Here is a 26,250-nt window from a genome sequence, read left to right as displayed (position 1 = left end):
TTGTAATTATACTGTTTGCTACTCTGGAGAAGCCAGTTTCTTTTCCTATTCTCTTTTGAAATTTAATGAATTCCTTCATGAATGGTTAGGAGCTGAACAGAAAACAGAATCTTCTGGCTGTATAAATATATAGGTTCCTCCTTTCTAGATGCAAAAGGGTTTCCTGCAGCAGCATCAAAATATAAAGATAAGGAGCAGCCAGGACATAGCAAAAATAATTACTAATTATTAAATAACTACTACCACTAAATCAAGTGCTTTATACAAAAAAATAAGCTGACTTTATGACAATCTATTCTCGGTAACTGTGGAAGTGCAGATAAAGGAAAAATTGGAACTAGATAATGTATTAAGAGAGTTGTAAAAACAGCTAACAGATAGTCAAATGCTGACATTCACAGGATGAACAAATGTCAGCTATACAATGAAATGAAAACCACCTATGTTTCAACCTGAGTTCAAATATTTGGAAATGAACACCTTCATTATTTTCTTAATGTGCTTTGTTAATTAAGTCAGTGGGACATGTGCTCCCAAGTCCCTCAGGCATTGCTGAAAGTGTAGCCCTATGTCAAGCTGACAAACTTTATTTATGTGATTCAAAAAGCATACCAAATCCCATCCCATGCTTCCCAAGAACTCTTCTAGTTACCTAAAGGTACAAAACTAAATAATGATCTCAAGGGCTCATGAGAAGTACTGTATATTTCACCTCTCTAGACCATTCTTCTTTCTGTCCATCTCAAAGGTCTGTCAAAACAAGGGGGGCTGCAGCGCCACCTGGAAATCATGACATCTGAGGTACTCAGCCAAGGGCCTGGAGAGCATGCTGCTGTAGACATCAGGGTGGGTGGCAGCAGGTAGGTGCAGGGCTCTGTGGCAAGGGTGGGATGGGGCAGGCATTGCACTTTAGGGCGAAAGGCTGAGAAAGTGCTAAATAGGGCACTGTGGACCGTGGGATGGATGTGGTACAGGATAACACCAGGAGAGTCACAGTGAGAGCAAACCTTGGCAGTGTGGAGACACTTTGAAGTGTGATATAGATGAGTTTTACCAGTTGGGGAGGTTTTCACTGAGTGTTAACATCCATGTAGCTCAGACTTTTCAAAGAAGGCTTATGCAAATCGGAAGCTTCTGATTACCATAGTAGGACCATTGAGAATTTGTAGAAGTTTGCTAGTCTTGCAAGCCTGTGTACTGAAATCTCAGTATTGTTTCTGACATGTGGGCAGCATGGTGAATCCATACAGGACTCAGAGGACACAGATAACTCCAAGTCCCATTTGAAAATCCCTGGGCTCTTGAATAGGGTTGGTTATGTTTTTTATTCTATAATACTCTGTGAATTATAGTCAGATTAATGAAGTGAAGCGAAGTCAAAATATTTGAATGGAATGAACTGATCTCTGTCATGGCAACTAAGAGAGTGACTTAACAGCTATAAGGTTGTTGGAGAGGGTGGATTAGAGATAGAATAATAGAAACACTGAAAAAATAGCTGAATATGACATGAGGTGCTCTACACATGGATCCTTTTTTCTTCATTGCATCAGCCATCCTTATCCTTGCCTGAAAGACCTGAGGAAGGAGGTGGAGAGGAAAGTGTCCACTCTTTGGTGTCTGCATGAGAAACTAAAAACTGCACTGTAGTGGGGGACGTGGGGGAACACGGTACCAATGAATTAGAAGTGTCTGAAAATGTTCCCAGGCTCTGCTGCTGGACCAGAAAACAAACCGTGCTCCTTCTAATAAATTCCATCATCCTCTGAAATTAGATGACTGCATGAAAAAGTGCCTGTTGAAAATGGTCCTGGGAATATTTATACTCCCAAGCTGATTTGGGAAATTTTTGTATGCCTGCTGGATGGCATGTGTGCCAAAAGTGTGCCAGGAAATGGTTTGACAATTTAGGGAATGCCTATATTAGGAAAAGGTCTGATAAAAACAGATGTATGGCAGAAAGCGTCTGGTGCTGAGGATCACATCCACACTGGCATTCAAAGTCTTTGTATTTCAGAGTTTTACTGTTGCCTAGCTCTAGCTTACTCCTGCAGACAGAGGGCCCATTAGCAGTCAAAGTGCATTAGATACCCTCTGAGACTGAGACTGCTCCTCCAGGTTTATTTTTATCTGAAAGGAATTCATTTTACACATTCCAAACATGATGTGAACCAAAGTGCAGGAAGTGGGAACTACTGGGAGATTTGCTTTAGTAGTGCATCCTGATCTGAACTAAAATGCTACCACACATACACCCAGAGGCAACTGCGTCCCACTGTTTGAGAACATTCCCAATCACAGTTTAATTTACCAGTTCATCCAGTTCAATTGCACATAAAAATTGTGTGAGGCTTTGGCATGCTAAGTGGAAATTGGATTTTAAATTTTATTGCTAAAATTGAGTAAATCTCTACTGAATGTTTGAACTGTCATTCTTCAAGTGCCTAGAATAAATTTGGGAAAGTTTGCAAGTGAATGCAAAAACCATGGCTGTTATATATAGACCATGTTCATGAAGAGTTTTAAACGTGTCTTGCTAGTGTATCTGAGAAGAGAAAAGGAGGGGCGGGCGGGGGGGGGGGGGGAGAGAGAGAGAGAGGATGTGAATGTTAAAAGGAAAGGGAAAGGCCTAAATGGGATTTATTCTTAGATTACAAAAATCTTCACAGTAAATTTACAACCAAAATTTCCAGTCCTGACTAAAGCAAGTGATGTTTGGCACGCTGTATCTGTAGGCCTTGAGCTTTAATTACACCACATTATCTTGCACTGTAAGATCTGGATGGCAGTTGCCTTTAGGTTGGAATCCAAACTGATAAGGAGCTTTTTATCACTACAGAGTACATCAGACGTAGTTTGTAAGGAGCAGATAGTCATCTGCTGTACCAACCTGCCTATTCTAGTTGAAGTTGCCCCCAGGGAACAGATACCAGAAACTTTACATTTAGAACACTTAAAAAGAAAGATTCCTGGCAAATGTGACAGTGTAAGTGGTATTTAAAGAAGAGCTGTGTAATGTAGTACCTAAATAATTTTATAGTCCCACTGCTATTTTAGTATGCTGGTAGGATATCTGAACCACTTGCTCTTGACTTGTACCTTGTCTGTAATGATGTTATGCATAATGCAGCAAAAGGAATTCTTCATTCCTGAGCAGGGGAACAGAAGTGAACAGAAGTGCTTTTTACAGCTCATCTCTTATGGATCAAAGCAAACCTCAAGCTTGCCTTATCATGTAAGCGAGTTTAGCGTCCTTGAGCTTTACTGTTACATTTGCTTAGCCCATAGCTCTTGGTATGTTTGTAGTAACTGAAATTGCATGTATAAAGATTGCACAGGCTGGATTTCTCCTGGTAGTTAGATATTCAGTGTTTATTGAAATAACATATTTTCTGGATTTACTGTGAAGATTATGCAGACATTATTAAAAATACATAGATATTTATTTTGGTTTATAATTACCTAAAAAAAAAACAACCCCAAAACCCCAAATTAATTTCAAATACAGTGTGTGTGGGGAAAGATTAAAAAAAAAAAAAAAAAGAAGAAAATCTTAATAACTGGAAAATTATTCTTTTTCTATACACTTGTTCAGACTTTATTTTCCCCATTAGTGTTTGGGTTTTCTGTATTTGTAAAATATAGCTTAAACCCAGTATGTGAAGGCTGAAAGTTAGGAAATAAAACCTTTCTGTGGTCACACAATTAAAATGAATGAGATATTTTGTTGCTTACTACATGTACATTTCTTTCAGAAGCAGTTTAAACCTTCATTGTATACTGAGTATACAAATCATATAAGTGATAAAGTAACTGCTCTACAGTGCTAATCAACCACCAGAATGCTGTTTTAAAAACAAACAAAAGGCACTGTAATGTTGGACGTTAATGTCTTTTGATGGGGGATTTAGTACATTAAGGGTCTAGATAGCATTGCTTGTCTCATTTAGATTTCAAGGTTTTTAGGGCAAAGTGTATACGCCATCTGGGTTTTGTGTCTTGCTGAGCAGTTTGACAGTTTCTACTAAATCATAATAATTACAACAGCAAAAATGGCAATTGGTGTCTTTGAGAAAAAAGTGTCCCATGAAGCTTCCCTGTCAAACAGTCGATACACTCTTAACGGTAGAAATCCATAATAGCCAAGAAACTTCTTATTCCTAGTCATGCATTTACCCCATCCCACCAAATCTATATTGTACTCCTGTAGGAAAACAGTTTAACTGGTTGGGTGATTGTGCTGCTGTTGGCCTTGAAGCTTGCCAGCCTGCAGCTATTATTTTTTTGCTAGTTCAGCACTTCTTCAAAAGAATGCTCATTTTCCAGGAAAAAAAAGCCATAGAAAGGATCCTGAAAATGCATTCTGGGCGTATTTAGGTATTCAGCTATGTTCTGCTTTCATCTGTTGTTTTGTGTAAACCAGAAAGGGATGAACCAGTTTGCATTCCAAAACCATGTAGTTATGTAAAAAACTCAGGTAGAATAGGGTAATAAATCAAGACTTACATTAAAATAATGGATCCAGTTGCCCAAAGGTCTCTGAGCTTGGAGCTGGTGTTCTTTCTGCTCAATTTGGACCCATGGGCAGAAAGACTGTGCAAGTGGCTATATGGAGATTCCCATGACTGGCTTAGTGTGCTGGTGCCAGCTTTCTATCAACCTTCAGGCCTCTTCCCCAATGACAGAGCTCTGTGTTTGGATGCTTAAATTGTGATATTCTCTTCTTCCATGGTTCTTGGAAAAGAAATAGTGGATTCCTACCTAGCTATTGATGTTAGATATTTGCCTAGTATTGCTAAAATGAGAGAGAAAAAGAGAATCTTTACTTCACTGGGAAAAATCATGCTGGCAGTAAGATTTGTTTATAACAGTAAATAATTTTCTGTCTTACCAGTGTATGCTGTCTTGTTTTCTTTTTCTTTAAGCTCAAAGAGGCAGAGGTTATTAATGGAAAGTGCAGAGTAAATTTTAGCTCTCATCTAGATTAAAATGTCACAGGTCTCAGTTAATTTTGCCCGTGGATAGCCTGTTTGTTCTTTCCTTTAGTTGACCATGCTGGGGGTTTGAGCCTGGGAGCAAAAATATCTTTCAAGTATCTTCTAAATCTTATTTTGGCACACAGCTACTCAGGCTTTCCTTTGAACAATACCCCTCTCTGTACAAATAGGAATATCCTTATATGCTTGTGTTCTGGCATCATTAACTACCTCTATGAATTTTGTTGTTGACAGAATACAACCAAGATTTTGTCTTCCAAAAAACTCCAGAAAAAAACTATGCAAACCTGCTTCAGGTTTTTTATTTTCTTATTAGTTTAAAAGTCTTCTGAAGATGTTTGGGCATAAACATGGGGATTCCACAAACACTAGACTGGTTAAGGGAAATATCTGGGTTGGCATGAATCAATATGGTACATAATTTGGGTCAGGACTCAGCAGACTTCATGGTGTAGAAGTGGTGACAGCAACAGCAGTCACTCACATCTATGTACAGGAGCAGGAGAGGGTAGATAACTGTTCACCCAAAGTTCATGCATACTGCAGTCTGAGAAACCATGAACTAGACACTTCACTTCGAGATTTCTCATTTATGCATTTCTTCAACCTGATTTAAAGCCGTAGTATGTGTGTGCACATATATATGTTTGTATATATATTTGTATGTATATATAGAGATACACAATATATATTTTTTGTGTATATATATATATATACAAACAATATTCCCTGAGCTATCCACTAAATATTCAAACAGATTATAAATCCTATGTTAAAAAATAATTTCATATTTTAGTAATTTCCCCATAAAATGGTAGCACAGAATTCCTCCATGTTGATGCAGAAAATAAATTACAATTGGAGCCTATGTAAGCTTAGATCTTCTTCGCACAAAACCGACATGCTCAACCCTTTCACATATAAAATACTCCAATATATATGCACCAGACATGCACTATGGAAGTCAAGTAATTTTCTTCTCAGGGCAAGGAGAAAGTGTGTCCCGTAGTTATGTTTTTAAGTGTTTGAGAGATTCTTAATGTTACTTTTAATAAATTAGATAGATATGTTCAAGAGCTATCATTACTTTACAATACATTGGATCCAAAGATTTTGGAGTGGGATCAGGAAGACTTCTCTTAGCATTCATGGCATCTCTCGTGGTCCTGGATTTTTTCGGCTTTGGCCATAAATTGAATGAAGAGTACTTCAGAGAAACATGGAGTTTATTGAACTCAGGGTTTTCCAGTGTTCATGATTATGACTTATGACAACTCCAGTGACAATTATGCCAAGAAAATTTAAGTTTTTTGTGGATTCCATGATGTTTCTCTTCAGGAATTAAAGCTTGCCCTGTTCTGATAAGAGATATCCTTCCTTCCCACATCCTCCCTGCCAAGGATAAATGTCAAATCAGTTATAAGCTTTTATGCCTGTTTATGTATAGCATGAAACTGCTCTCTTCTTTACATGATTAATGCTATTAACTTCTGTGTCACTGCTGAAGTAGTGGATGAGCTGGATTTGACTGTGTATGTATCCACTATGTGTTGTATACAATTTATAGGTGCCATCTCTTATCCTCTGTATTCTTTGTTGAAAAGTATCTCTTTTTTGTCTGAAAGTCAGTTATAGCAGGAATCAGATGTGCCATCTGTATAGCAGTTGCTATTGTCAGCTTTCTAACTTCAAAAATTGCACATGATGTAAAGTAACCATAAACTGTGCTTTAAAAGCTAAGGTACACTTGTCTCTGTTATTTTTAAAGCTATTTCCTTTGTGAAAGATATAGGCTGATAACCTGCTCTCATTTAGGTAAGATATAGCCTTGTCACTTATTTCAGTGGGAGAAGTGATGAGTCCATTTGTAATTTGATGACTTGATTGTAAAGTCATTCTTGCTGGACCTGGTAGCCCTTGGATGTATATCAGTCACAATCACACTTATTTCAGATAAAAAATATAGCAGAGTGGCTGAGGGAACTGGGGTTGTTTAGCCTGGAGGAAAGGAGGCTCAGAGACCTCATCACTTTCTACAAACACCAGAAAGAAGGTTGTAGACAGGAGGGTGTTGACCTTTCCCCCCAAGCAACCAGCAACAGGACCAGAGGAAATGGCCTCAAGCTGCTCCAGGGGAGGTTACAGTTCGAAATCAGGAAGAATTTCTTCACTGGAAGCATGGTCAAGCATTGGAATGAGCTTCCCAGAGAAGTGGTGGAGTCACCATCGTTGGAGGTGTTCAAGCAGCAACAGGATGTGGCACTTAGTGCCCTGGTTTAATTGACATGGTAGTGTTGAATTTGATGATCTTGGAGGTCTTCTCCAACCTTAATGATTCAATGACTCTATGTGAGAGGAGGTAAGGGGATAGTACAAGAACAAAATGTTATATTTTGTTTTATTTTTAAGTGTAGCTATTTGCACTGTGAAAATTATTCTATGAATCATGAGTGATTGCTGTGAAGCCAGTAAGCAAGACTGGGTCTTTATACGGACCATACTGGGTTCCTTAATATAGACCTGATCCAGGGTTTAGTCAAGTCTGCTGGAATTTTTTCATGCATCATGAATATAAAGTTGATCTGGCCCTGCATTAGGAATCCTTTATTTCCCCAGTTATTACCAAGTTTTGGAATTTACCATGTACAGAGGGGCAACAGAGTCTGTAAAAGACAAATAACTATTAAAGACATAAGATTAGACCTTAAGTGGGAAAAAAAATGATGCACAGGTCTTTTGTTGCTCTGGCATGTAGAGTGAATTATTGTGAGGAAAACCTTTATCCAGTTTACCTTTTCTTCCCATAGTTTTCCACAACTTGATAGCATTATCATTTTATTAATTAAAAAATAGAATACTTTTCCTCTACTCTATCAAGATAAATGCATTTTATCTTTCATCTGATGGAACTTTTGTACTGTAATCCAAATAACAAAAAATATGATAATGAACATCATGTGGGAATGGTTTCTTATATTAAAACCAATTTGTATCTTAAACCCATTTCTTTAGTTTTCTGATTTACTGTTACAAGACATTATGACTATTTCTAGTCCCCTCAATAAGAATGTCTTCTGTTTCATGAAGGCAAAACATGACTCACTAATGCTCTTAAAAACCAGCTATCATATTAAATGAGACCTTGCACAATGAAAGTTGGTTTCAAGCTGTCCCATGACTCAAGTAATTATTATTTCTCCAAATATTTATACTTGATTGTTATGCTTACCACAAGGTGCCTTCTTACATAATCTGACATTTAGCATGTTTTAGTCTCAAATAAATATTTTTACTTATACAGAAGGTAAAAATCAAGACAAAGACTCATAAAACCTTGGAACAGCAAAACTAGTTTTAAACCAGCTTTTGTCCTTCAATCCACAAGGAACTCAACTTTTGCACTATTCAGGGAGCTTTCTTTTGTGAATAGCTTAGGTTTGTAAATTAGCATGAGAATACTCTTTCCTTGACTAATGTCAAAATCACCCTCTAAGCCCAATCTTTTTATGGTTTTCTAAATTACCAAAAAGTGCACAAATAGTGACTTTCTTTGGTATGAACTTATTTTTTGGAACATTTTCAAATGTAAAAAGTGTAAGGAAAATCTTTTTGGTTTTGGTTGGGTTTTTTTTAACTTCTGTTAATGTTGACACAAAAGGAAAGGTGATTTCCCTGGTGTGTTATTGATAAAACTCCAGCATCAGACTATTTAGTGAAAACGGTGATAGTGTTGTTTGCACTGTTAAAATATTTAACATTCAGAAAGATGCAAATCCCATAGAACGAGACACCTTTTTTCTGGAGGGAAAATGAACGCCTAGTAAGTTTTCCCTTTCCTTCTGCAAGATGTTTTAGCTTCACTAATGGAGTGGTGAAAAAGCTGAAGTTTATATAGAGTGCTTATGCTGTTAAAGCAAAAATTGAGTTTTTATTGTCTTAGTAAGGAAACAACTGCTTCCATCTAGGAGGAAGAAAATGAGATTTTCTAATAAGAAAGGACTCATCCAATTGCTTCCAAATAAAATCTGAATATTTTAGTGAAATGAGAGACCTCAGAAAATACGGATATTTAGAATGACTGCCATAGTAAAATAAGTAAGCCCATCTGCTCACTGATCCACAGGGTCTGAACTTGGATTCAGTCTCTTGACTGCAGAATTAAGTGAGATTAAAGATATGCTTATATATTTGGTATGAATTAAATTAATCTAAACATATGGGGCTCAGCAGTAGACCTAGAGACCCTGTATATCTTAAATTAATGTGTAAGTGCTACATGGCTCTGGTCTTTCCCCAGAGATAAATTGCCACAGGGTCACATTGCTCTCCTTGCTTTACAGTGGATAGACAGGCCAGAGCAGCGGAGAAATACACTGAAACCTTCTCTCCATGCTGGGTGGTGATTTCTACACAAAAGCCACGACAAGGGCTCTCTTCAGGGACCCTCACGTCAGCAGTGAATATCCATATCCATCAGTTTTCTTGTGATGGCAGCACACAGAGGGATGGGGCAGAGTGCTGGCTCCTCAGATGCCCAGTGTGTGGCTGTTGTGCAACACCAAGCCTGAGCCCCCTCTCCTTCTGGCTGGGGGAAGAGCAGAAAATCAACAAGTCATTGCTCCTAAAGCCCTCCCACAGGTCCTATATGTATGAAATGAATTGCCATTAGGATGGCGATCTAATTTACCCTTTTCTTGCCATACTTTTACACCTTTTTCTTTTCTAAACTGATATTAGTTTCTTTCTGTGGCTATTTCCTTTGTTCACCTTCCTTTTTGTGCACACTGTTTTCCTCTTTCCTTTTCCTTATTAGTAATCAACTTTTTCACTTTTTCATCCTTCTCTTCTGGCTTTTAAACCATCATTTTCAAGACCTCATTCTCTCTTTTCTCTTTCTTTGTAATTTGCTTTAAATACTTTTTCTTAAACCATATAAATGTTTTACAGTTAAAATATCACCTAGAATTTTAGCTTCTATTTCTAGTGTGTATTTTTTAATTTATTTTTTAACTGGTTTTGGTTCAATTTCCTTAAGTTCGGCATAAATAAATTGTATAGCGAAAAGCCCTTATGATTAGTTATGGATTGAAGTACATGCTTAGAGGGAAAAAGGGATTAAATACATCCAGTAACACACAATGGAAAGAAAGGGAAGTTGGGAGGGGTGAAGCCAGTCAGTTGTGCTGACAGGATGTCTGAGGAGCTCTGCTCTCCCCTAAAGCAGACATTAGCACTGTCTGTGAAGATCACAGCCACCCCTGTTTGCAGTGTCCTTCCCTATAGGAAGCACTCTAGTGAAACAGAGTATCTGAACTCCGAATGCAGACTGCAGAGAAGATAAACAGGCCATCAAATCCAGCTATAAAAACATCTATATGTAATACATTTGAACCCTAGCATATTGGATGCTTTTTATTACAGTTATTAAGAAGAGTCTGTGAGATCTGAAAAATAGCCTTATCCTAAAGGGAAAAGAAAATGACACTCTTTATTTGAAACCATTACTTACTGTACCACTTTGGGAGGGTTAACTTCATTGTCTAACATGCATCATCCTGGCATGATAATTTTTCACAGGGGAATTCAGTTATGTAATTCACTATTTTCAATACTTACTGGAGTTACATGCTCTATAGAGGGGATCTTAATACAGACTTTTGTGTGTATTTAGAAATAAACATATGGAATAAATTACCAGGGAAAAGCAATCTGAAATAAAGGATACAAATGGGTCAATTTTGTTTTGTGGAAGGAACAGAGACTTGTAATCCAACAGCAGAAAGTCTGGGACTAAAAGACACTGAAAGGGGCAGGTAAGAGCAAGCGGTCCTTTCTTAATCTCCTAACTGCATGCATTAGAAGCTCTCATGTGTGCCTTTCATATTAAACACCAAATTTGTGGGCATAATTACTTAGCTGCACTTTCATATGTCATCCTCAAATTCTTTAACCTCAGTGTTCTGAGTCTACAATCATTTCCCAATTAATCACTGCAAATTGCTGACAGCCTTTAACAGCCAGTGAGATGAAGCAGGAATGAATCTATATGTTCATTTCCAAGGGACAGGTTTCAAAATCTCTTTCTTTACTTCTGGCAGATGAAGGCAATAAACATGATGTGACAACCTGCTAAGACATCATTTCTGCACTGTTACTAAAATGCTAACTTGTGGCCAGAAAGTATCACATCTGCTTACAGGGAATGTTGAGAGCTCTCATTATTTATGAGGAAAAGACACAAAATAAGAAGCAGGCCTTGCTGTTCTGTGGGAAGAAGATGAGTGACTGGGTTTAAGGAGGTGACTTAGATAAAATTTAGGGGGAAGTGCTGGTGGAAGGAGGCTAGTGTTGCTAGAAGAAAATATCAGTAACCTTGGTGAATCTATATGTGATTAAAAGACTCTAGAGATCTGTTACTTTCTAATAAATCTGTGAAGAAAAATTGTTGCAGTGCAATGTTTTCCACAAATAACAGAAGAAAGAGGAACTGAGTTGAATAGAGAAGTGTGTAGAGTAATCCCATCCACCCATACATATTTTTTGTACTGTGCTGCAGTTTAGATGGAATTTGCATGTTGTGTAAGCTTCAATTTACCTCTTTCCATAGGCATGATTTTCATCTACTGCATGTGCTTCTGGCAGACTTTAACATGTGGTGTTAAGAAACATGGTAAAGATTATGTGATTAAAAGAGTGTAGTACTTGGTGAGGCATTCTTGTCTGCACAGGCAAGGGTAGCATTTCTGTGAGGGCTCTTCTTGGTATTGGACAATGGAAGAGTCTGAGACTGTCCTTCTGAAAGAGGAACAGACCAATAAAAGAATAGTTTTGACACTTGTCCCTCCTTCAAGTCCTGAACAATCAGATCTTACTGACTTCAGCATACTTGCTGAAGGAAATGTACTTCCTACAAAAGGAAGAAAAGGTTTTGGAGATTCTGTCAATAATGTAAATTACTTCTTCTCACTTTTAATTAAGGTGAGCAAAGAATGTGATGGCTAATATACCCAAACTTACAAATTATTGATATTCAAAATCTATAAGAAAAGATTTAATAGTGATAAGATTGTAAAATTACAACTATAAAATACAATTATTACATAGCATATTATTTTTGGATCCCACTTGTGATTATTACTCTTCAATCATTTTGTTTTTAAAAACTATATTAAATTGCAACAGATCCCTATGAGAAATCACATTCTAAAATACACGGAAATTTAACTTTTCTGATGTTTAAAGGGAGGGGTTTTTTTAAGGGTGTTCCATGGTCTTTGGAGGTGCAAGGAGACCTAGCATTCAAATCCTGTACCAGGGACTGAAAATATCAGCCTAATGGCAATTTTCGAAGACACCACATGTCAAATTCCTTCTTTAAGGACATTGTCCAGTGCTATCAATAGAATATTGCTATTTTTCATTAATAGAGAGTTTGTTTCACTGTATGACAGATGCTATGAAAAAAAACTTTAGCAAAGTTGTTCTCTGCATGGGCTACAAAGTCAGCCAGACCCTCAGCATTCATTATGTTTCTCCTGGCTGGTAGCACACGTCAAAGAACTTTCTCAGCTAGTACTACTTACTAAAAAACTGTCTTTCACAGAAATGTCCAATCCCACAAGTTCCTGTCGTTCCTCTCAGTTTTTATTGGGTATTTATTTTGCTGCCCTTGAGAATTATAGGAAGATGTTGAGCATCGGTGTTGCTGGTCCTAAGGCTTTGGGTACATTTACTGTGTAATTACCCTTAAGGCAAAATATCCTGTGACAAAAACAAAAAGAGGACACAGAAAAGTTCCAAATATTGACAGCATCATTGCAGACATTTTAGAATCAAATTAACTGGGAAACAAAGCACTAACATATACATCCTATCCTCATCTCTATTCTATGTGTCAAATTATCCTCTCTTTATGAAGAAAACAGAATCTTGACAACTGTCCTGTTGCTCATCTAGCTACAAAGAAATCATTAATCTATTATGATGCACACATATTGTTCCACCTGTCAGGAAGATGTTTGGATTTTATTTTTTGACAAACATTTCAAGGAAGACAGCATGCTTAAAAGGAGGAAAATCAGCTGAGCATGGTATAGAACCCTCTGATTTTTTTTTTTTTCAAGGATTGTTAAAGGGATCTTTAATGAAAGCATCTGAGTAAAGTGTCACAGAAAGAAATAGACTCATGGAAGATCTTGAGTACATTTGTGAGGGAACAATGACATCCTTATGTTTCAAAATGAAGTAAGAATGTGGGGAGGCTGGGCTGAGAATTCTAGGACAATGAGGCTTTATGAGGAGTGTTGTTTTGTTCCAGAACAACCTTTTCATTTGCCCTGGACAAGCTAAAGGCTGTAAGAGGTACAACACATCGCTCCATTCTGTGGCAAACAGCTGGGACTGTTCAAGAGAGGGTCTCCCTTGCCTTGTTGCTGAAGTGCTTTGTATTCATTTTATCAGACTCCTTTTGGCCCTCTTTGATCTATCTTAGGTTAATTCTTTGCTTGTGCTTGCAGTTGATGCAAAGCTGGGAGAGGTGGGTGATACATCAGATATATTAGGCCTGTCAGATGGACCTGTACAGACTGGACAATTGCATCAAAGGAACCTCATGGAGTCCAACCACAGAAAATAAGGAGTTGTTCCTCTGGGAAGGCATTACAAACCCCGTGTACCAGTACGGACCTGGAAGCGACAGTGTGGAAAGAAGCTCTGCAGAGAAGACCCTGGGGGTTTTGGTGGACAACAGGCTGAGCATGAGCCAGCAACCTGCCCTTCAGCCAACAGTGTTCTGACCTGTGTGAGCCCAGAGCATTGCCAGCAGGTTGAAGGAGATGATCCTCCCTCTCTACTCAGCAGTGGTGAGGCCTCAGCTGAAGTGCTGTGTCCAGTTCTGGACTTCAGACAAGGAACTGCTAGAGAGGGTCCAGCAAAGGGCTATGGAGGTGATCAGGAGAGAGGAGCATCTCTGTCATGAGGAAAGGGTGAAGGACCTGGGGCTGTTTAGCCTTGGGAAGAGACAACTGAGAGAGCCTCATCAATATATGTCAGTATCTGAAGGGAGGGTGTCAAGAGAAGGGGTTGGACTCTGTCCAGTGGTGCCCAGTGACAGGACAAGAGGTAATGGGCACAAACTGCAACACTGAACTATGAAAAACACACATCGAGGTGACAGAGCACTGGAACAGGCTGCACTGGGAGCCTGTGAAGTCTTCTACTCTTCTGATATTCAACACCCACCCAGATATGATTTTGTGCAACCTGCTCTAGGTAAAGCTGCTTTAGCAGGGGAGTTGGACAAGACAATTTCCAGAATTATTGGAATTCTTTCAATCCCATTGGCATGCTATGATTCTGTGATCTTGTGATCTCTTCCATGAAGGAAGGCTGTGAGCGTTCAGCCTAGAGAGAAGGTTTGGAAGAATCTCATCAATGTATATAAATACCTGATGGAGAGGGTGAAGAAGATAGAGTCAGACTCTTCCTAGTGGGCCCAAGTACAGGAGGCAATAGGCACAACATTGAAATATTTTGGACCATAAAAAAAGTCGTCTTCTATTATGAGGTTGGTTGAACATGGCAAAAAGTTCTCATAGAGATATTGCAGAGTTTCCATTCCTGGAGATGCTGCAAACCTGTGTGATCACAGGAAAAACTGTTCCAGGGTACCTTGACCGAGCAGGGGCATTGGACTTGATGACATTGAGAGTTTCCTTCCAGCATCATCCATTCTGTGATTCTGATATTTGAAAAATTGTTCCTAGCTTAATGTTGTGTTCAGATAATACAGAATTAAAACAAGTCAAGAAAAAATATTTGGCCTCAGTATGGATAACTTAAATTTAGAATTTAAAAAGAAAATTAAGGCAATAGAAGTGAAATATTGAGCTTGTTTTATATATGGTATGTGAAAAGAGTTACCCTAAGCACAGAGTTGAGCTGTGGATTTGCCATGCACAATAAGAAACTGTGCTGTATTCACTTAAAATTTTTGAAATGAAAATTTTGTTAATTTTATTATGTATCACAAGAACTGATTAGCAATGTATTTTTGTTACAGTATCAGAGGAATATTTCATATCCATAACTGAACAATTTTCAAAGTGACAGCAGACAAATCAAGCTTGGTTGTGTCAATCATTTTTGAGATAAGCTGAAAAAACTCCTCAGTTTCTAAAATGCAACACTGTGGACAAAAAAAGGATGTTGTACCAATTTTATGTTTGATTTATCAGCATAGTTAAGTCTTTAAGAAACAGTACAAGATTAATATATTCCTTGGACTAGCTTGTAAGAAATGGGAGCAGAAGCATTGGGATATGTGACGAGCCATTGGAATTTGATAATGTACCAAGGCTGCCACTGCGTAGTGCAAATTGGTCAACCTGGGAAATAGAGAAATAGATCCAATTCCTTAAAAGTACAAATGATTTGGAATAAAGTGAAATGCATGCATAATCTAAGAAGTGAAAATCTCTTAGAATCGCTGGGGTACAACTAGAGAGGGGGGAAGTCATTAATTTCCTGCCTACAAACTATAGGTGCAGCAGCAAGACTTCAGAGGTTGATGCACTTGTGGCTCAGGAGCCCTCATGTCACCTGAGACACAAAGCTGGCTTCCCATTCCCCAGAAAAGGTATATGTGTTTTAAACAAAATTCAAGTAGTAACCTCTCCACCTTTTTAAGCCTGAAATATTTAACTATAAGACAGGAGAAAATACTTGGCAAACCCCAGGATTTTATAGTGAGCTAAATTGACTTGGTGTGTGGATTAACTGTGTGGACAGCCATTTGCTCCAGGAGCAAATGGCTGTCTGGCAACCAAACTGAAACAGTATGATTAAAAAATAGCGTGTTGGTTCAGAAGCTATGTATGATAGCTTAAAAAAGGTGTCAAATTTTCAAGATAAGACATGAAGAAGAATTAAACTTATTTACTAAGGATAGGGATATTCTCATTAACCTACAGAACAGACCTAAAAGCCCTTGTTGATGAGTCATACCAATAAAGTACCCCATTCACCTGAAGACAGAGGTTAAGGAGAGTCACTTGCAAGGTTCAGTGAAGGTTAAGAGCAAGTATGCACACTTGCTAGTCCCTTTGCATACAGAGGGACCCCCACAGAACTAAACAACTATATTGGAAGGGAAAATTTTCCATTACTTTCAATTGGAAAAATGCTGGAACAGGTATTTAATTTAACCTTTCTCTGAACTTGCTTGTTTGGAGAGTTTTGGCATGTGTCATCAGAAAAATTAAGTTTGCATCTTTTCCTGTTCAACCCTTGCCTAAAGAGTAGCTGTTTTTCAGACTGTTTGTTTATGCTTTGTTCCTGAGGTGCGTCACTAAAATGTTTTGTAAGAAAGTTTGATGTCACAAGAGGTGTTATATCTGATAGTACTTTACACCTTGGGAAAACAGTTGAAAGGTTAACAAGAAAGAACCTTAGAGATGTTCAGAGCATAGACTCAGGCTATAGAAATAACAATTTCAAAATCTACTTAATAGAAAAATGTACCTGGCAAAGTTAGCACAGCAACGACTATTGTCAGGTCTCTATAGGAGGGAGCTGTCAAAGGTGCTTATTCTCAAATACAAGAGTTGCATCAAAGTTTTCTTAGGAGCAGGGAACAATGGACGGTGACATGTCCAATTTGGCTCCTAGCAATTTGAGAGTGCTCTGATACAGAAGTATCTAATAGATAGACCTCAGAATATTAATGAAGAACATAAGGAACTAAAGACATCATTTCTGAAATAGGTGGAGAGCAAATTTAAAAATTGTCTACAGATTTATGTAACAGGAGGCCTGATACAGTTCCTAAAGAAAATCTTTTTCAAAAAGAAAAAAAACAAGGGAATTCTTTTACATAATGAGCTATCACTAAAATTGTTTGTCAATATGCTCAAATAAAGAAAGAAGCTGTGGTCTTAGTCTGCTGAAATGAAAGATTTCATGTCTTTTTAATGGAAATTCAGCGTAAGTGAACAGAACCCAATTACTGGAATTGTCAGATAAATAACAGAGTAAGGTTGTAGAGATTTATTTGTTTTTTAAGCACATATGTATGATTTCCAACTTGAATACTAATCAGGAGGAGAAGTTGTATTGTAAATGCATGCTCCAGATATTTTTGTGTAAGAGGACAGCTGAGATAGATTATATACATGTCAATCTTTTATAACAGTAAATCTGTTTGGTCTTCCATGAAATATGAAAGACTATTACTAGAAATATTGTAAGGGATGAGACACACTAAAGAAGCTATTGAAGTCACAGGGTATGGAGAGCAGAACATTTGTAGAATCTCAATTGAACAATAATATCTGATTTAGAAAGGAATTTTAGGGAGGTACACTGAGTAGTGATTCCTAAAATATTTGGGTAAAGGAAACATTACTTTTTTTTTAATGTATATTAAGTGGATAATTGAAGTTTTAAAGTGAAGAAGCAAGGATGCTCTATATCTCCACAGTATGATGCCTAGGCTACTTGAGTGCAGAGTTTTTTAACCTTTTTTAAGTCTGTTATCCCAGGCTATGAGAATTATGGACTGAGCTTTGACCAGTAATCAGTATGTCTCAGAGGCAGCTGGAACTGACTTTATCCAAGAAAAAGGTCAGTGTCATCTCACAGAAGCCACCCCTGCAGCCCCCTGCATACCTTGCCAGCCAGCAGCACATTATACACGATTCTTTCTACATCTCACAATTCTTTAGAAATCTCAAACTGATCTCAGATTTGAGGCGTATTTTGAGGGAAGAGAAAAATCTAGGTCAAGGCAAGTGGACATAGATTGATGGTCCAGCAAAATGTGCTCTCAGATCAGTACTGATTTCTGCTATTAGCCAAAAGAAGTATCCAGGTTCCTAAATATGATATTGCTTCTCTGAACCAAGCTTATGTGAGATTTGCATCACTGAAGAAGACATCAGTGCAGGTTAATTAATCTCTGATAGTGGTATGTCATACCTAGCACAGCAATATCTAACAGAGAAGTACTCTTTAGTGATTGTGAAGCGGAATGCTTCCAGAGAAATATGAGCAAAGCTTGCTGTTTCTGCTGCTGCAAACATGTTTGAATTTGCAATCATTCCTCTGCAGTCAAAATAATAAAGGGCTTGAAGAAGACGACAGACTTGGAAGATATTTTTGTTGTATTATAGCATCAATCCAAAGAAACCTGGGCTGTGTCATCTGTTGATATTTTGTGTACGAAAGAAATGAAACCGAGTGGACCCTTTGGAGGAATACTTTTAAGTTACAAGTTCTTCTTAGCAGAAATTGCAATTTGTGTTTCTGTAGTGCTCAGTAAGGCTAGACACTGACTGTGAGATGACCTCATTTGGTTGGAGCATGCTGCTAGGGACACCTAGGTAGTGTGTTCAATCCCCATGTGGGCCTTCCACTTAAGAGTTGGACTTGAAGATCCTTGTGGGTCCCTTCCATCTCAGAATATTCTGTGATGTGTGACTGGTCTCTACTTAGTGTCTCTGTAGTTTTTAGTCATTTGAGTACCTACACAAAGACAAGTTTCATCATTTTCAGTTCATGTCCTAGATCATTATTCTGACCACAAAGAGTAATGAATAGAGTAATGTCAAATGACTCCTTCTTAGAAAAGATAGTAGCTTAACAAAATTCTGTAGAACACAAATGGGTCATCTCCTAGAGAGGGAACTTTTATTCCTTGTAATTACATTACTAGTAAGGAAGATATTTCTTTTATTTTCTATACATTTTCACGTGCAACTAAAACAATGTTGTTCACTTGAATTTTTAAACAATCAATGTGTTCAGGAAAGGAGTATTTAAGACAGCAATCAAAAATGTGATAGGCCTCTTGATGAAGTTTCTGTAGTCATTGGACCACACCTTTAACTTGTACCGGGCCATAATTTTTGCCTGAAATCTTTGCTGCAGTACACTTTTGTTATGGTAGTAAGTTTAAGTATCTTATATTACACTTTCAGAATGGGAGAAATTATTGAAATTGGAACCTAGTTTTTCTTGAGTGAAAAAGTGCCCTTTTCAAAAGTGACTACCAAAATATTGACATTCTAAAATGTTAGAGCTATTTGAATTCGGTGCTTGGGAGCTTTACCTGGAGTAGATGCATTTTGTTACGGCAGAATGACATGGTGACAGATTGTTGCTAAGCTTTTGCTTTAGACTTATGAGGCCAGTCTTCTCAGGCTCCTTCCATGGAGAGTGACTTCTCTAGTGGAATGGTGGGCTCCTCAGTTGGGGTCATGTCCTGAACCCCTCCCTGGGGATGCTCATCTCTTTTTGTGACCTTGGGGGTTCTAAAGAGCTGAAGCTCTTAAAGATAAAATCATCATTTAAGAAATGTTTTTACTTTCATGAAGTCCCACAGACTTTCAGTAGAAGTTCAGAGAATTTTCTGGTAAAGATAAAAAGTTTTCCCCCTCTCTTTCTGGTCCCATGCATTTAATATATGATTTGATCTATGTATGGATAAAAATTATATATAACTTATATGTTATATAATATTTATGCTTTGTTCCCCTCAGCTTTAGAATAAGTTTTCGCAGAATAGGTTTGTGTAACTATATAAATGATGAAAATTTAATATGATTTGCTCCTATGGGTCTACAAATGTGTATATAATTCTTAAAGCCAATATCCAAGTCTTAATACACTTGGCATTATAAAATGCTGTCTGTCAGGTATCCAAAAGAATGAATTTGCCAAATAGAAGAACACTACAGCTTATAAACCAAAGAAAAACGAATTTTTCTGTAAGCTAGTACAGCACTGAAAATGTAATTTTGATAAGTGACTTCAAAATTTTTTTCCCCTTTCTTACATGGTGCTGCATCTGCATGGTTATCTGTTCATGATATTGAATTTTTTCTTGTAATAAATCCTGTAAATGTTCATGTGTTTTTTAGTTATTCTGGTTTTGTTTAATTTGTTTAATAAATAGGGCTTGTAATATCTGAAATAATAATATAAAAAATATTTGTTTCCTCATAAGCAAATGACAGGCAGGTTGAAGGGAAAACACAGTTGTCACCAGCAGCTTTTTCAGAGCCTGTAGAAATACCACTAATTCTATATTCATAAGATAGAATGACAATTTTTCTTTTTATGTTATGAGAACTCGATTTCAGTAATTAAGGAAACAAATGATGTGAGGGAGAAAAAAAATACCAAAGTGTATGGAAGACATCCAAATTACAGGGAGGTAAGCTGGGGTGGAAACTTATTGTAGACTAAATATTCTATGGCATATGTATTTTCCTGGGTATAAGGACTGGGAAGACTGGAGAAAAAATAGTTCTTCAAAGTCTGTAGATCTAAGAGCATAGGATTAAGTCCATAAGATTGAGGAAAAGTAGATTAGCATTTTTGGGTCATTTGATTTCTTGTTACAACATTTGAACCCTTTTTACTAAAAAGTAGCTAAATCTGACTATTGCAGCACAGAATTATAGAAGTGTATTGAGTGAGATCTGTGTTTTGAGAACAAATATATCCTCTTTCCCCATTTTCTGCATTAAATATTTCTGATGTCACAATCGGCAGATTTGAAATTTTGATTATTCACTTAGAAGTTGTTAATTTTTATGGTTATTAAGCCTAAAGTCTGTATGAAAAGAAAACAGCTTTAATTCAACACACCAATTTTTGAGCCAGAGAAGTCTTGCAGTTATATGTGAAAAAGACCAAAGAATTACAACTGAAATTAAAAAATTAAATTTATTACCCTTCTTTGTCTGAAAGTGCCTGAACTAAGACGGTGTATACTTTGGGAGAAAAATGTGTTTTCTATTTCTACAGATCTGGTCATGCCAAAGAGTGGAAAAGTATTTAGAGCTTCACTGAGAGTGAGCTAAATAATTGGCATCTGATGGTTTAGCTTCCAAAGGCTCTTTCAAAAGCTCCCACCAATACCTCCCACTAATTTACACTTTCTGTAAGAGTTATACTTCCAAGTATGGACTTTTACAAAAGTGAATTGTTGTGAATATTTGAGAACCTTATCTCTGACCTGGTGTAACAGATAACTGAGATTTGTAAAGAAGCCAGGTATCTTTTCTCTGAAGTAAAATCTGATGCTCTCCTTTTAAATTTCTACCTCTGTCCTCCTGAACAGACTAGATCTTCCTTGTTACCACAGAAGTGAAGTGAGAAATTCATCCTTTGATCATCTGTTTCTTAAACAGAGCCTTTCTCTATTTTTACATCGTTGGAAATTAAAAAGAGAAGTGCTGAAATTATCATATCTGAAGAAAAGTCAAATAAGTTACAGAGGACAAGACTATATTAGTCCTGAAATATGCAGATAAACTGATCATAAAGCTACAGAAAAGTTTTCAGTGGATCTTGAATACACAGGCTGGTGAGCAGATCACCTTTAATATTTCCTTCCTGAACTCCAATGTGTCGCTAAATGGTGTGCCTGAATTTGATGAAATTTCAAAGAAATGTTCTATTCATCCATGACATCTATTTCATTGCCCTGGACTCTTTTTCTCTGAAATAAATCCAGCTGGAGATGACACAGAGGAAACAAAATCTTGTAATCTAAATGTATTAAATATATCTCAGTGTTTTTTCAGCAATTTTCTCTATGTCAACTTGTAATGACTACTTGTATTATTTTCTCCAATAAATTAATTAATTAACTTTCCAATGCATGAAAATTTACTAAAACATTCAACATCAAAATGTGGGATGGTTGGGATGATTTGAAGTTCTTTTCTGTTAATTTCTTTGTACATTTGTCCTTTTTCTAGCACAAAAGTTGGCATAATTTCTGAAAAGAAGTAAAACAGAGAAACAAAAAGGTCTATTGTGACAAATGAGTAGATTTAGGAAAGTTGTGAATTTTGGATATTATTTAAAATTTATTGTCTGGATTTTTCTTTTTTTAATGGTTGTTTCAAATCAGAGTTTTATGTAACATTTATAAAAGTAGTAAAAAAATCCTCTTGATACTTTTATTATTTTTGTTTTTATTTTTATTTTTATTTTTATTTTTAGTTTTATTTTTAGTTTTAGTTTTAGTTTTAGTTTATATTTTTATTTTTATTTTGTTGCTGAATACATACACGGGATCATTCTCATGTCATTGGGTGAATTCAAGTTATAAATACATATTAATATTTTAAAACAGATCTTGGCAGAACTCACTTATATTGAAATTTATGACCTACTGGAAGTTGCTTTATTTCCCTCTGCATTTGTCTGTGTACCAGTAACAAATGACCTGACTGAATTAATGAATCACAATAATGTCAGCATTGTACTTTTATTTTTAATTGTGCAATCTGTGGTGAGTCGAGGTCTGAATTGTAGAAATACATCTTGTTATGTGAGAAAAACTCCTCTGTCACATGGCCAGTGTTCCCCTGGAGGCTGTACATGCCAAAACATGAAGGCACAACAATACAGTATATGCACTGCAATTAAAAAATACCAAATGGAGGAGAAGGAGCAATAACGACATCAAGATAGATTTACTTGTTCTGTATTCTGCTCCCTTAGAGATCACATTGCTTAAACTTGAAATTATCGACATAAACATCTGTGCATTATTTATAGTTGCTTTGCTCACTGTTTCATAATTTTAAAACTCCCCAGACTCTGGTGAGATCTTTCTGGTAGGCAGGGAGTTGTGGTCATTGCTTACTGAATATTCCACCCTGATTCAGGCAGTGGAGTCCAGCACTTTTTCAGGAAGTGTGGGATGGAGACAACATGATGAGAGATGAAACCGTAGTGTTCAAACATTATGAAACTTTTCCTGAGGCAGAGTCATCTTTCTCCTTTTTCTTCCCTTTTTTTATAAGGTTATTGAGGGTCTGCAAGCTGCTGTTCATTTTTAAAGGTAACATAGCAATTTGCTTTAAGTCTATAACAAAATAAGATTCGCCCCAACAGTTTTGTGGCTGTTTGATATCTTGGACTTAACCAATTTGGATACAATTTAATTAGTTACCCATCATTTTCATGGTAGAGGGAGCACCTATGTGCAGTCTAGGAGCATTGATTTTGAGCTCTTTTAGCTGTTTTAGTAGTTTTTCGGTGTAAATTAGAAAAAAAATAGTTTTGTTTTTAAAGGTGATATATCTAATAACATACATACTTCAGATGTAAGATCTGAGTCTTTAAATTATAGTAAAGCAGAGAGGATATTTGCATTAGAAACACTTAAGAACAAATAACTCTTATCTGTTGCTAGCACATTGCTTTCACTGAAACATTCTGTAAATACCATCATTCATGCCTGGACCTGACGCATGGTATATTATCTCTTGCTTAATTAGTGGCATTTTTAGTTTCTTTTCTACGTCTCCTGAAGTGAAAATTCATTTCAAAGTTTTATGAGATGTCAGACTTCCTCTAACAGTGTGAAAAAACAGCTCAGAGGCTCTAAGTAAAAGGTTTTGGGCCATGATTGACACAGTATAGGAGGTCATATGCCCCCTAGACAAGCAGTAAATTCTGAGCTATACTACAAAATACAGGTGTTTCTAAGGAAGATTCTGACTGGATAATTTGTGAGCATCAGCCTATACATCAAGTGTAGCAGAATTTAATGGCTTGTGAAGAATCTTCCTCCTCTGGATGTGCCCAGGAAAGAGAGGATGCTGTGTGTGTGACAATGAATTATATCTAACCGCTGCAAATGCGGATTACAGATTACACTGATGGAAAACACAGCCATCACTCAGACAGACTTTGACAGCACCTTCCAATCAAAATTCCATTTTCTGGCCCTGGTGGGTTAATTTACAGGCATACACATATGCACAAAGTTGGAAGTCCTATTGATGAACAAATCACATCTTCCCAAGCAAACCTGGTTAAAAAATCCTCTTGGGAATGACGTTTTTGTTAATGTAACCAGTGTGTGAGATGATGGAAACTTGTTTACACAAAACACTTTGTATCATAGTGTCAGAATGCTTTCATTGACACTACGCTAAAAAGTGACACTCCTGTCCCCCCCGCCCCCCCGATATTTTAACCCAAAAAGCATTTTGATACCATGAGGATGTATTTTTGTATTTTGCAATTCTGTAGCAGTTAATGGCGGATAGACACTTCTTGCTTGGTTCAAATTTTGAAATGTCAGTGGTGTATGGAAACTACTTTTCAGTACCCTGCTTTTCTGAGACATACATCTTCTGCCTTCTTTTGGCATAATTACAGCTATTTGCATGAAAAGAGAGGGTGGCGGAAGGGGTGGACTTAGAAATCCACCTACTCTTGTTGTTTACTCTTTGCATAAAGTCATAATCCCTGATGAAGTAATCAGCATTTCTGCAACAGCATATCATTAAAGTTGCACAAAGGAAGTCTCACTTCAGGGACCCTTATCTGAAAGCATTTCCAAAGCTGTTACCTGGTGGCTGACTTCAACGGGACCTGGAGACAGCCAGCATGTCTCACTATCAGAACTGCTGTCCCTGAAGACAACCAGGAAAATTGCCATTGTTTCCAATGAAGCAGAATGATACCCTCCATGAGAAAAAGGAAATGAATATCGAAGAAACAAAGATGCTTCTTTCATGCAAATTGCATTAGTGATAAATAAAATAAAGGAGGAATTAGAACCAGGAAATATAGGAGATAAACTGTTTTCTGAATTAATGCCTTTCAAATTTTCCAATGAGGCATTTGCTTAGCATTTAGTAGCAATGTTCATTATACTTTGATAATTATTTAGGGCTCTCTCCCCTGCAAACTGCTTGCAGTGAAAGACTGTATCATGGTTCACTAGTTAGGGATTCTTTTGCACCATTATGCAAAAATGAATAAAGAATAGTTTTCTAGGAAGAGGGCTAGGAATCTGTGAAATAAAGCAGCTCAGTTAGAGGAGACCTGAAGTTAATGGGAGTGTGTTCTGTAGGATATGTATATTTTAAATTGGTGCATTCTAAAAGAATAATCCAAATTTAATTAAAACTGAAAAAGCAACACCACAACCACACCTCCTCCAAGGCAAAATTGTAAAATCTTCCCTTGTTTTCTACCCACCCCAATACCAGCCAAAAGGAAACACAAGTAAGTTGGATGGTGTATATCCAGTGAATGTTACAAAAGCCAATGTTTATGAACTGTTATTGTGGAGTAACACGAATGTTACTTGTCTTTCTTTCAATTTCTGTTACCACAGGTTTGTTTATTTTTAAGTTACTTGAAGTTTGTAACTTGAAGGAAAACCTGAGATTGCAGCTTCTAGGAAGACCAAGCTCTGTCTTCACTGAGCCCATTTTTTACATTATGCTCAATTAAGCATGCACCTAGTCAATACGTTGCACTGATAAGGTGAGACAAACTCAAACAAATAATAAATGCTGATGAAAAAAACTGTATATATCTTAATAATTGACAAATTAAAAATAGTATGTGCACAAAGTTCAGTGTTTAGTGCCTAATGGGACATTTTTACTTAATGGTACCTATAGAGACAAACTATTTTTTTTCCCTACATTTTTATAAAGATTTGATCCCAGAAGCCAAGCTGAAGGGAAGAAAACTTTTAATTGCATTGTATTCTTTCAAAAATCAGAATATGCAAAGCAATATTTCATTCCCTTTAGGTTTTTTTCCCCTATCACTAATTTGTTCAGAGCATTTATTAGAGCCTACCTATTTTGTTTCAACTTGACCCAGTCAAAGCAGTTTGAAGACATTTACAATGATGAAGAGGGAGCTTCAATTAACCTTCTTGGCTGAGATATTTGATATGCATGAGTTACTATATAACAGCTTAATTATCTAATCCTCTTTGTAAAAGATTTCTAATAAAGAATGGAATTGATTTATATATTATGAGGGGATAATAATTTATTTAATTCCTCATCAAATTTCTTTTACCAAAATGTACGTATATTAACCACTAAGCTAGGAGACCAAGACCAATAGTCAGGACCTGACAACTTTTGAACTTTCTGTTTTGATAACTTTGCTTTGAAGGAGAAGTAAAATTTCTGATAACAAATAACCAAGTTTCCAGAATTGCACTGCAGGTGAGAACCCATTAGGGCTGTAGACATACATTTTAATTTTTATTCTGGACATCCATTATAATAATTTTTTACCACAATACATAAAATGAGAAAGAAAAAAAAAGTATTTTTTAAAATTAATTTTGCAGGAATTAATTGATATTTCTTATACATATTTTTTAATGATGCTATTTACTCCTATTATTTTAATGTCATTTGAATTAACATTTCCATTGTCTATAATCAGAATATAAATATAT

This window comes from Prinia subflava, chromosome 3, assembly GCF_021018805.1.
Source record: "Prinia subflava isolate CZ2003 ecotype Zambia chromosome 3, Cam_Psub_1.2, whole genome shotgun sequence".
Lineage (NCBI taxonomy): Eukaryota > Metazoa > Chordata > Aves > Passeriformes > Cisticolidae > Prinia > Prinia subflava.
Note: the sequence above shows the minus strand (reverse complement) of the source record.